Source organism: Gigantopelta aegis, unplaced genomic scaffold, assembly GCF_016097555.1.
Source record: "Gigantopelta aegis isolate Gae_Host unplaced genomic scaffold, Gae_host_genome ctg3623_pilon_pilon, whole genome shotgun sequence".
Classification (NCBI taxonomy): domain Eukaryota; kingdom Metazoa; phylum Mollusca; class Gastropoda; order Neomphalida; family Peltospiridae; genus Gigantopelta; species Gigantopelta aegis.
In genome coordinates, this window is record NW_024533429.1 from 1 (window position 1) to 12,500 (window position 12,500).

General features: G+C 39.4%; 1 pseudogene; it reads right to left on the minus strand.

Annotated features, from left to right (window-relative positions):
• Nucleotides 1-6,767: 6,767 nt before the first annotated feature.
• Nucleotides 6,768-7,718, minus strand: LOC121392344 (annotated as a pseudogene).
• Nucleotides 7,719-12,500: the final 4,782 nt, after the last annotated feature.

Genomic DNA, 12,500 nt, shown 5'->3' on the forward strand with positions numbered 1-12,500 from the left:
TGTGTGTCTTGTGTACGTATCTGTGTGAACGCGTGCGTGTTACTGTGTGTGTGTGTGTATGTTGTGTATGTGCGTGTGTGTGTCTTGTGTACGTATCTGTGTGAACGCGTGCGTGTTACTGGTGTGTGTGTGTGTGTGTGTGTGTGTATGTGTGTGTGTATGTGTGTGTGTGTGTGTGTTCCAACCAGTGGTCGACTGGTGTATCAAAGGTCGTGGTATGTGCTACCCAGTCTGTGGGATGGTGAATATAAAATATCCCTTGCTACTAATGTATCTTTGTGCGGCTTTGTGTATTGTTAAACAAAACAAACTGTAACTGTTAATAATAATATTCCTTGCTGCTAAAACAATGGAGAAGTGGCGACAGCGGGGTTTCCTCTGTCGTTATCTGTGTGGCCCTTAACCATATGTCCGACGCCATATGATGTGTTGAGTGCGTCGTTATTTAATTAAAACAAAAAAACTTCTTTCTTTCTTTCTTTTCTTTGTATTGATTTTCCTAACACACCCGTTGGTGACAACACCATGTGTTATTTTTTATGACACATAGTTGTTTACACACATACGTGTGCTAACAATTTCAAGACATACGACTGGCTGCTCCTAAGTGATAAGCAGGTAACCAATGTCATACGTCCAATACAAAAACAGCACGATGGAAATCGATTACACTGTGACGTATAGGTAACCAGGCATTCATGTGTCTGTGTCGCGTAAGGCAGCTACAAGTGCAAAGGGTTGTAAATATCTCTCTCTCTCTCTCTCTCTCTCTCTCTCTCTCTCTTCTCTCTCTCTCTCTCTCTCTCTCTCTCTCTCTCTCAATTTGATATCCGTTGTTTGTTTTGTGGGGGGTTTTTTTTATGGGCATTTTTTGTTGTTTTTACTGTGCACCTTATGAAACCTATCTAAAAGCAAAGTATTATTTTGCCTGACAAAATGACGATTGTCGATAAGAAATGAAAGATGATCACGTGATTTCCTGTGATCGATGTTTCGGCTTTCGGCCTATTGCGTTACGAGACACAATCATTTTTCATCCATTATGTTTGACCTCTCTGTTAGAAGATTAGCGACAGGTTATTAGGCTTTATTTTATTGCTTGTAAAATATTCATGATGGCTCAGTGTCTATACCTAGCTTCGTGTAACACCCAATAGCCGATGTGAATTTTTATGCTGGGGTTTTGTTAAACATTCATTCATTCATTCATCCAATCATTCAATCATTCAATCCGTTCGTTCGTTCGTTCGTTCGTTCGTTCGTTCGTTCATCCATCCATCCATCCATCCATCCATTCATTCATTTATTCATTCATTTATTCATTCAATCAATCAATCCGTTCGTTCGTTCGTTCGTTCGTTCATTCATTCATCCATCCATCCATCCATCCATTCATCCATTCATTCATTTGTTCATTCATTTATTCAGTCATTCATTCATTCATTACATTCATTCATTCATTCATTTATTCGTGTATTCATTCATTCATTCATTCATTCGGTGGCTGACTGCTAACTGGTGGTCTGGGAACTGCGGTCGATTCGGTGTCTAAGGTTCAAGTTATTAATACCCACGATGTAACCAAGTTACCAGACATAGAAACTCGTAGTACTAATATCATGTAGTATGATACAGTATCAGCGCGTCGTTACCTTTTCACTGCACACACCGACAAACATGTAACGAAGGAAATGTTTTGTTTAACGACGCACTAGCACATTTTATTTACGGTTATATGGCGTCAAACATATCGTTAAGGACCACACAGATATATAGAGAGGAAACCCACTGTCGCCACTTCATGGGCTACTCTTTTCGATTAGCAGCAAGAGATCTTTTATATGCACCATCCCACAGACAGGATAGTACATACCACGGCCTTTGTTACACCAGTCGTGGAGCACTGGCTAGAACGAGAAATAGCCCAATGGGAACATGTAATGGGGAAATTAACTAGTGCCGGGAAGTATATATTCGTAATTGGTAAACACCAAGCTGTCCCATTACGTAGAATGCATTTTATACAAGTTTATCTACTTCCCGGTCCATACCCTCCCAGCCACAGCATGAGGCAATCTGTGAGACCAGAAAGGATTTAATTAACACGTGCGCCAATGCAATAATATCTATGTATGCAAATGTCAAACCCGACATACATACAGTATATAGATACTCATATACCAATACATACATAACATATTACATGTATACGGTAAAATCAAGAACGTTTTGCGAATAACAAACTACTGCGAAAAGTGCGAATGATTTTAGTAACCGCAATATTTTATTCACGCAATAACATGGTGACTTTGCTACATGTTAAACAAAATAAATAAATAAATAAATAAAATAAATAAATACATTACATTATTACATTATTACATTATTACCATGCATGTGATTCAGTACACGGAAAGTCCCGCGAAACACTGGTTTCATCGTAAGTTATCGCCTGACGAATACCGGTCAACTGTGTATTTATTTCAACTTATTTCCGTGCTTATATCCAATTTCGGTTCAGGCACGCTGTCCTGGGTACACACCTCAGCTACATGTATCTTGGCTGTCTGTCTAGGACAATGGGTTAGTGATACACAAGTCGGTGTAGTGGTCTTACACGTACCCTATGTGTCGTTAAAACTAGCTCTGGGTGGGAGCCGGTACCGGGCTGCGAACCCAATACCTACCAGCCTGATGTCCGATGGATTAACCACGACACCACCGAGGCCGGTTGGTCAGAGAAAGTAAACCCCCGAAAAAGCCAGACACGCAGAACGGCTTACTCCCATTTGGTCGAACTGCTAAAACAACATATGGGTCAATGGGCTTACTGACATGCATGTTGTTACCTCAGTCATTATAATGAACTGTTCCAGATTATTTGGAAACCGATTATTATTGTATAGATGATATAGATATCGCTTAACGCATAAAGTATGCAAATATGACAAATATCGAAATAATCCATGTACTGAATGTAGTGAATGTCTGTAATTAATTGAAACAGAAGGTCTCCATCTAAAAATGTTTTTTTTCACAAAAAGCAAAACATGTTTCAACATTTTAAAATATTCATTCTTTCAAGTACACATGCAAGTACAAATGCAGCAGTTTCATTCAGAATGTTACACTCACAATGTCACAATCACTGCAGCTTCATGAGGTGATCAAAACTTGTATAAACATGAAGAGGCCATGTTCAATACATACACAGGTAATCAGGTAGTTGTTATATAACACACGAGTACTTATTGTTCGACCAATTGGCATTTCGACCAATTGGGAATTCGACCAAATGGGACGACACCAGCAGAACTATTCCGTTGTCGTTGGTCAATTGTCTAATGAAGCGTACAATCTACGGAAAAAAAAAAAATGAAATAGGATTACCGATCATTTCACAGCGTGTTCCACACATAAACACATTACAAGGCATATACAGAAATACGCATGTAGTTAATTAACGTTAATGTTAAAGGGACATTCCTGAGTTTGCTGCACTTTTTAAGATGTTATCGACTAACAGAAACTTTTTAACGATTGTAATTACATATCAAATATATTTTTCTGCATAAAATATTAGTGGCTGTATATTAAACGTGTTTCTGACTGTTCTAATATTTGTACTAGATTAAATTTCATTTTATTTCCTAAAATAAATGTTATACGTATGCTATTTGGTGTGACTATCGGAGCCTTAGTTATAAACCTACAGTCGTGTAGACTATCGGAGCCTTAGTTATAAACCTACAGTCGTGTAGACTATCGGAGCCTTAGTTATAAACCTACAGTCGTGTAGACTATCGGAGCCTTAGTTATAAACCTACAGTCGTGTATATCTAAATGGTTCAGCATTAATACACACATTTTAAGTTCATCATGGATGGCATTCGTTTTGTGTATACTTATTTTTAATGATTAAGCATTTTAAGTATATGCTTCTTAATTCACGAGGGGCGGGACGTAGACAAGTGGTAAAGCGATCGCTCGATGCGCGGTAGGTCTGGGATCTATCCCCGTCGGTGTCTCCCCCCCCCCCCCCACACACACACACTAAACACACCATGCAATTAATTATTATAATAATAGAATAATTATTATTTATCAAAGGGGGCGGGAGGTAGCTCGCTTGATGCGCGGTCGGTTTAGGGTCGATCCCCGTCGGTGGCCCCATCGGGCTATTTCTTTCCATCCAGTGCTCCACAACTGGTGTAACGAAGGCCGTGGTATGTACTATCCTGTCTGTGGAATGGTGCATATAAAAGATCCCTTGCTGGTAATCGAAAAGAGTAGCTCATGAAGTGGCGACAGCGGGTCCGACGCCATATAACCGTGAATAAAATGTGTTGAGTGCGTCGTTAAATAAACTATTTCTTTCCTTCCGTAATTCATGAAATGTGTAACAATGTAGTAAACGTGCATTTCTGTCTCAATCAGGCATTTCTATAGTGTTAGCCTAGCACTAGGTGAATGTTCAGAACGTTCAAACTTTTGATAGAGAAGTGAACACCACAAGTCCTGTGATTGGTGATAAATGTGGGTGTGTTGGCTGTAAAAAGAAATAGTGTCACCTGGACCCAAAAAAAATGTATTTAATTTTATTTCATCTAGTACCACTGTGTCAAGTAGTCTTGTGCTTGAAACATGTATGGGGTACCTGTAAAAAAAATACTGAAATTTAGTGTGAACTAGGGTAGTCATACATGCTGTCCGTTATCTTTGACATGAGTAGCTTGACCCCCATTTTTTTCCGATTCATTTTAAGGGTGAGGGGAGGTAGCATTTATATCCGTGGTATTTATGTCGATTGATACGCTGCAGGTAGGAGTTTTAGCCACATATGTTACTATTGTCGTCTATGGGACTTGATTTGGTAGTATACACTCATATGTTACTATTGTCGTCTATGGGATTTCATTTGGTGGTATACACCCATATGGGATGGTGCCTATAAAATATCCCTTGCTACTAATGAAACAAGTGTACCGGGTTTCCTCTCTAAGACTATATCTTCAAAATTGCCCAATGTTTAACATCCAATATCCGATGATTAATAAATCAGTGTGCTCTAGTGGAGTCGTTAAACGAAACAAACCATTTTGTAGCCTACTACAGCTTTTCCACTGCATATTATCTCGAGCTAGGTCATCTCCCGTCCACCAATGTGCCTGTGGCCCCTATCTCATGTTACAATGACACGGATTGAACATATTGGATGGAAACAATATAACCTATATCGACTTCGCTAAGATCTGCTAGGACAACACATTGTTCTTCATCATCGATCCCTGTCGGTGGGCCCATTGTGCTATTTTTCATTCCAGCCAGTGCACCACGAGTGGACTATCAAAGGCCGTGGTATGTGCTATCCTGTCTATGGGATGATGCATATAAAAGATCTCATGGTACTAATGGAAAAATGTAACCGGTTGCCTCTAAGACTCTGTCAAAACACCAAATGTTTGACATTCAATGGCCGATGATTAAAAAAATCAGTGTGTTCTAATGGTGTCGTTAACAAAACAAACTAACTTTTTCTTCATAAATGTTGACTATTACTATAAGGAAAAGTGAACAGGTCGTTCTGACCGACTGGGTAAACGTTCTTCAAAATGGCTGCATATGCAGCCGATCAAATAAGCATATCCATTTTAAATAAAACATGCGTCACTCACAGCTTGAGAGCATTCAGTTGAACGCCAAGACAAGACAAGACATGACAAGACTTTATTTACTCTCTGGCCGTTGCACAATGGCGTAGGGGCGTAGGAGGAATATATACATAATATTTCTATAAACACGTGACAAGTTGAAAGAGAAATACAAATGTTAAATTACAATGACTGTGAATTAATTCATATGAACATTTGCATACAACATAAAGCTGTGAATATTCATAAAAATACAAATACATAAACTGTTTAGCCGGTAGAACTAGTTAAAATTGTTATTGGTAAATTAATGTTCAATATATATATATATATAAATGTACTTCTGGGGGTTGGGGATGTGAAATATCAAGGATGTTTAAATGCATTCATAATTACTTTTATAAACTTTGCTAAATTCTTTAGTGTACTGATTCGTTTGTTTTGCGTTAGTTCTTTGAATTTATAAGTACTTGGTCGAGTATAGTAATAGGGATGTAAATATTGAGTCCTAGAATTACTAAAAAAGTGGCAAATGAAAAGATAGTGAAACCCATCACCAATTCCACTTTCATTGCACAGGGTACAAATTCTATCTTCTAATGAAATATTATTCCAGCGTCCTGTTTCTACCGGTAAATAATGGTTTTATATTCTGAATTTTAAGAGTGGTTTCCACAGTTTTCTGCAAGTATATTAATGTATTTTTCTAAAATTAGTTGTTCCTTATATAATTGGTAGGTTTTGCCTCTCGAAGATAACGATATGCTACTTCTCCATGTTGGCAATATTGATCAGTTTGTCTTTGTTTAATTTGTTGCGAGAGACAATTAACTGATCTGAAAGTATGAGCTACCCATATCAACAAGTACACGTGCGTGCGTAGTAGGTTTATTAACATCGCAGTACATGCCGTCTTAAGGAGCAGCGTCGGTCTGGGATCGATCCCCGTCAGTGGGCCCCATTGGGCCATTTCTCGCTACAGCTAGTGCACCACGACTGGTACATCAAAGCCCGTGGTATGTGCTATCCTGTCTATGAGATGGTGCATACAAAAGATCCCTTGCTGCTAATCAAAAAGAGAAGCCCATGGAGTGGCGACAGCATCAACAAAACGCAGTAGTCGATATTGATCTTTATTTTCCAGGGTTCAACATGAATGCTCTATAAAATATAAAATGGTACACAATATTAACATGCGTCATGAAAACTACTTTACTTTCATAAATAATATATCAAAGTAAATATTATATGTACACAATGTTTTAGTTCGTAACAATCGATATTAATCAATATTGTAGTTTGTAACAAAGGTTCAACATATGGTACATAAAATGAAATTACGTCCATTTTAATTAAATCAAAATCTCTCTCTCTCTCTCTCTCTCTCTCTCTCTCTCTCTCTCTCTCTCTCTCTCTCTCTCTCTCTCTCTCTCTCTCTCTCTCTCTCTCTCTCTCTCTCTCTCTGTCGACCCGTCGCTTTGTTTTTCTCTCTGCCTGTTTCTTTTTGCCTTTTGCCTTTTGCCTGTGGCTGTCTTTCTGTCATTCTTTCTGTCTCTGTCTCTTTTTCCCTGCCGCTCTCTCTCTCTCTCTCTCTCTCTCTCTCTCTCTCTCTCTCTCCCTCTCTCTCTCTCTCTCTCTCTCTCTCTCTCTCTCTCTCTCTCTCTCTGTCTGTCTGTCTGTCTCTCTCTCTCTCTCTCTCTCTCTCTCTCTCTCTCTCTCTCTCTCTCTCTCTCTCTCTCTCTCTCTCTCTCTCTCTCTCTCTCTCTCTCTCTCTCTCTCTCTCTCTCTGTCGACCTGTCACTTTGTTTTTTCTCTCTGCCTGTTTGTTTTTGCCTTTTGCCTTTTACCTGTCGCTGTCTTTCTGTCATTCTTTCTGTCTCTGTCTCTTTTTCCCTGCCGCTCTCTCTCTCTCTCTCTCTCTCTCTCTCTCTCTCTCTCTCTCTCTCTCTCTCTCTCTCTCTCTCTCTCTCTCTCTCTCTCTCTCTCTGTCGACCTGTCACTTTGTTTTTTCTCTCTGCCTGTTTCTTTTTGCCTTTTGCCTTTTCCCTGTCGCAGTCTTTCTGTCATTTTTTCTGTCTCTGTTTCTTTTTCCCTGTCGCTCTCTCTCTCTCTCTCTCTCTCTCTCTCTCTCTCTCTCTCTCTCTCTCTCTCTCTCTCTCTCTCTCTCTCTCTCTCTCTCTCAGGTTCAAGTTCGTTATTGTTTTAAGTTATACAACTTATAAGCTTTATAATAAAAAGAGCAAATTATGATATATCCATATTTACAATATTTCATAATGGTGGTTAGTACTAAAGCGCTCTCCATCATTATCAAATAAAATTAAAGGGACAATCCTGAGTTTGCTGCAATTTTAAAGATGTTATCGACTGACCGAGACTTTTTAACGATTGTAATTACATACCAAATATATTTTTCTGCATAAAATATTAGTGAATGTATATTAAACGTGTTTCTGATCGTTTTAATATTTTTACTATGTTAAATTTCATTTTATTTCCTAAAAAAGGTTTTTCTACAAAATTATTTGAAGACAAAATCCAGTTTGGGCTTCTTACAAATATTAAGACGACCAGAAACACATTGAATATACAGACACTGATATTCTAAACAAGAAAATATATTTAATATGTAAGTTTGATCATAGAAATATTTTATTAGTCGCAATCATCTTACAATGCAGCAAACTCAGAAATGTCCCTTTGAATTCATTTACTACCTCCAATTCATAATCATTTTAAAACCACTTGTCATTATTTCCAATTCTACCTGCAATTCTAACAACAATAATTTTAGTCTTATTGGTATTTACAATTAAATACCATTTGTTAATATACTTTGAGAGAGCATTAATTTTTATTTTTATTTTTTAGTAATCCTTCTGCGCATTCAGCTATCAGTGCCATATCATCAGCGTACATTATTAAAATAGATTTAAAGGGACATTCCTGAGTTTGCTGCATTGTAAGATGTTTCCGACTAATAAAATATTTCTACGATTAAACTTGCATATTACTTTTTTTTCTTCTTTTTTTTAGAATATCAGTGTCTCTATATTCAATGTGTTTCTGGTCGTCTTAATATTTGTAAGAAGACCAAACTGGCAATAATTTAGTATGTATGAAAAAAGTATATTTTAGGAAATAAAATGAAATTTAACATAGTAAAAATATTAGAATGATCAGAAACACGTTTAATATACAGCCACTAACACTTTATGCAGAAAAATATATGTGGTATGTAAAAGGCTCTGTTAGTCGACAAGATATTAAAAGTTGCAGCAAAGTCAGGAATGTCCCTTTAAAGTGTGTATCTCAGTACAAGAACAATTTTCTAATGACAAATACATTTCACAATCGTTAACATACATAGCAAACACGATTGGCGACGAAACGTTACCCTGAAATAATCCCCGTCCTTTGATATGCCATTAATCGAGCATTGGGAGACGAAAGAAAGAAATGTTTTATTTAAAGACGCACTCAACACATTTTATTTACGGTTATATGGCGTAAGACATATGATTAAGGACCACACAGATTTTGAGAGGAAACACGCTGTCGCCACTACATGGGTTACTCTTTCCGATTAGCAGCAAGGGATCTTTTATTTGCACTTCTCACAGGCAGGATAGCACAAACCATGGCCTTTGTTGAACCAGTTATGGATCACTGGTCGGTGCAAGTGGTTTACACCTACCCATTGAGCCTTGCGGAGCACTCATTCAGGGTTTGGAGTTGGTATCTGGATTAAAAATACCATGCCTCGACTGGGATTCGAACCCAGTACCTACCAGCCTGTTGGGAGACGAGAGCGATTGATTCTAGGCAGGCGCGGATTTTGGCGGGAGCATACTATTCTTCTTTATGAACGCCTCTGGACTACAAAGATTCGTACCTGCTATTACCTGTCGCACACCGGGCGATCGGTTTGTTGATTTGAAACTTGCAGATCTGCCAAAACCACAGACAGTAGCCGTAATATTACTAAACAACAAGCGAAAATACGCTTTGGGGATACCATTACTGATGTAGAGTTAAAGTTTGTTTTGTTTAACGCTACCACTAGAGCACACTGACACACAATAGCCGATTATTAATAAATTAATGTGTTCTAGTAGTACAGGAAACCGGCTACATTTATTGTTCCATTAGTAGCAAGGGATCTTTATATGCACCATCCCTCAGACGGGATCGCACATACCATAGCCTTTGATATACCTGTCGTGATGCACTGGCTGCAACGAGAAATAGCCCAATGGGTCTACTGACGGGGATCTATCATACACCGACCGCGCATCAAGCGAACGCTTTATAACTTTGCTACGACCTAACCTCTATATCACCCATGCCTTTATCGGCTACCCTTTATATCACCCATGCCTTTATCGGCTACCCTTTATATCACTCAGGCCGCGATGATCTAACCTCTATATCACCCATGCATCTATGGCCTACCCTTTATATCACCCAGGCCGCGATGACCTAATCACTATATCACCCATGCACCTATAGGCTATCCTTTATATCGCCCAGTCCGCGATGACGTAACCGCTATATCACCCATGCATCTATGGCCTACCCTTTGTATCACCAATCACCCAGGCCTCTATGGCCTACCCTTTATATCATCCAGGCCGCGATGACCTAACCTCTTTATCACCCAGGCCTCTATGGCCTACCCTTTATATCAACCAGGCCGTGATCACGTAACCTCTATATCACCCATGCATCTATGGCCTACCCTTTGTATCACCAACCACCCAGGCCGCGATGACCTAACCTCTTTATCACCCAGGTCTCTATGGCCTACCCTTTATATCAACCAGGCCGTGATCACGTAACCTCTATATCACCCATGCCTCTATAGCCTACCCTTTGTATCACCAATCACCCAGGCCGCGATGGCCTATCCTTTGTATCACCCAGGCCGCGATGACCTAACCTCTATATCACTCATGCCTCTGTGGCCTATCCTTTATATCACGCAGGCCGCGATCACGTAACCTCTATATCACCATGCCTCTGTGGCCTGCCCTTTGTATCACCCAGGCCGCTATGACCTAACCTCTATATCACTCATGTCTCTGTGGCCTATCCTTTATATCACGCAGGCCGCTATGACCTAACCTCTATATCACCATGCCTCTGTGGCCTACCCTTTATATCACGCAGCCGCGATGACCTAACCTCTATATCACTCATGCCTCTGTGGCCTACCCTTTATATCACGCAGGCCGCGATGACCTAACCTCTATATCACTCATGCCTCTGTGGCTTATCCTTTATATCACGCAGGCCGCGATGACCTAACCTCTATATCACTCATGCCTCTGTGGCCTACCCTTTATATCACGCAGGCCGCTATGACCTTAAAATACACTTTTTTGTCTACTAGTAATTATTTGGTTGCAGGTTTTTTTGTATTTTTTTTTTTTTTTGCAGGCATATAAATGAAGGTATTAACTTTATGTTTCAAAGCAAAAATAATTTTGGCGGGTACCGCCGTTATTCAACTTTGACATAGCACCTTTAAGTCCGGTGGCTTTAATCGCTACACCCTACGGTAGGGTATGATACCACCGAGACCGGTTTGACGTCTGTGTGGAGTACAGCCTTAATCGACCATCTTTAAGGCGAATGCTTTACAGGTAGGCCAGGAGTACGTTTTAATCGTTACTGGCGTACATAGTCGATATTTTCAGCCCAGCAGTTCCCACGTGGACGCTGATACACACAACAGGAAACAAAAATCGAACCATGGAGCGTGTCGGCGAATAAAACACTGTGAATTACTTTTAAAGGTGCATTGCCGTACTTGTAAGTGTTACACATAGCTACATGTGCAGGTATGTTTGCATTCATTTGTCATAACTACATGTAGTTACAAATTAAGCTATCCTGTTACATACATACATACATACATACATACATGCAATTCGGTACCATAGGTTCGAGTCCCAGTGACGGCATGGGACAATTTATGAGGCCAGAAATGATTTAATTATCCCCTGCGCCAGTGCGTTAATATATATGTGTCTAACAGTCAACCTTGACATACATACAATATGTAGATATTCATACATCAATACCAACATACATACATATATTCAAATATGCATGCATACATACATGCATGCATACATACATACATACATACATACATACATAGTCAAATACGACATACATACAATATATAGATATTCATACATCAATACATACTAGCCAGTGCCAGGTCTGCCCACTGTTTCATGCACGTAAGCGGGGTCGACCGCATAGCTTGTAGGCCCCATGCATGTGGTTGAGTTAAAGAGCATCCTTTTTATGGATGTCTTGGTTGCTCAGAACATAATTATCATGGCAAGTCTGCAAGTTACGGGCAATTCAGTGCCACAGTTTCGAATCCCAGCAACGGCATGGGACAATTTGTGAGGCCAGAAAGGATTTAATTATCCTCTACGCATCTATGTATGTAACAGTGAACCTCGACATACATGCAATATATAGATATACATACATCAATACATACATACCGTGGCAAGTCTGCAAGTCGAGGGTGATTCGGTGCTACAGGTTCAAGTCCCAGCTACGGCATGAGACAATTTGTGAGGCCAGAACGGATTTAATTATCCTTTGCGCCAGTACGTTAATATATATGAACGTAATAGTCAAACCCGACATACATACAGCATATAAATATCCATCCATCCATCCATCCATCCATCCATCCATCCTTACATACCTACGTACACGTGTATCGCTTGTCAACAGAACATTGCTTTTAGAATGTCCCGGTGGCCGTAATTTTGACGTATAGTCTTAGAGAGGAAACCCGCTAAATATTTTTGATTA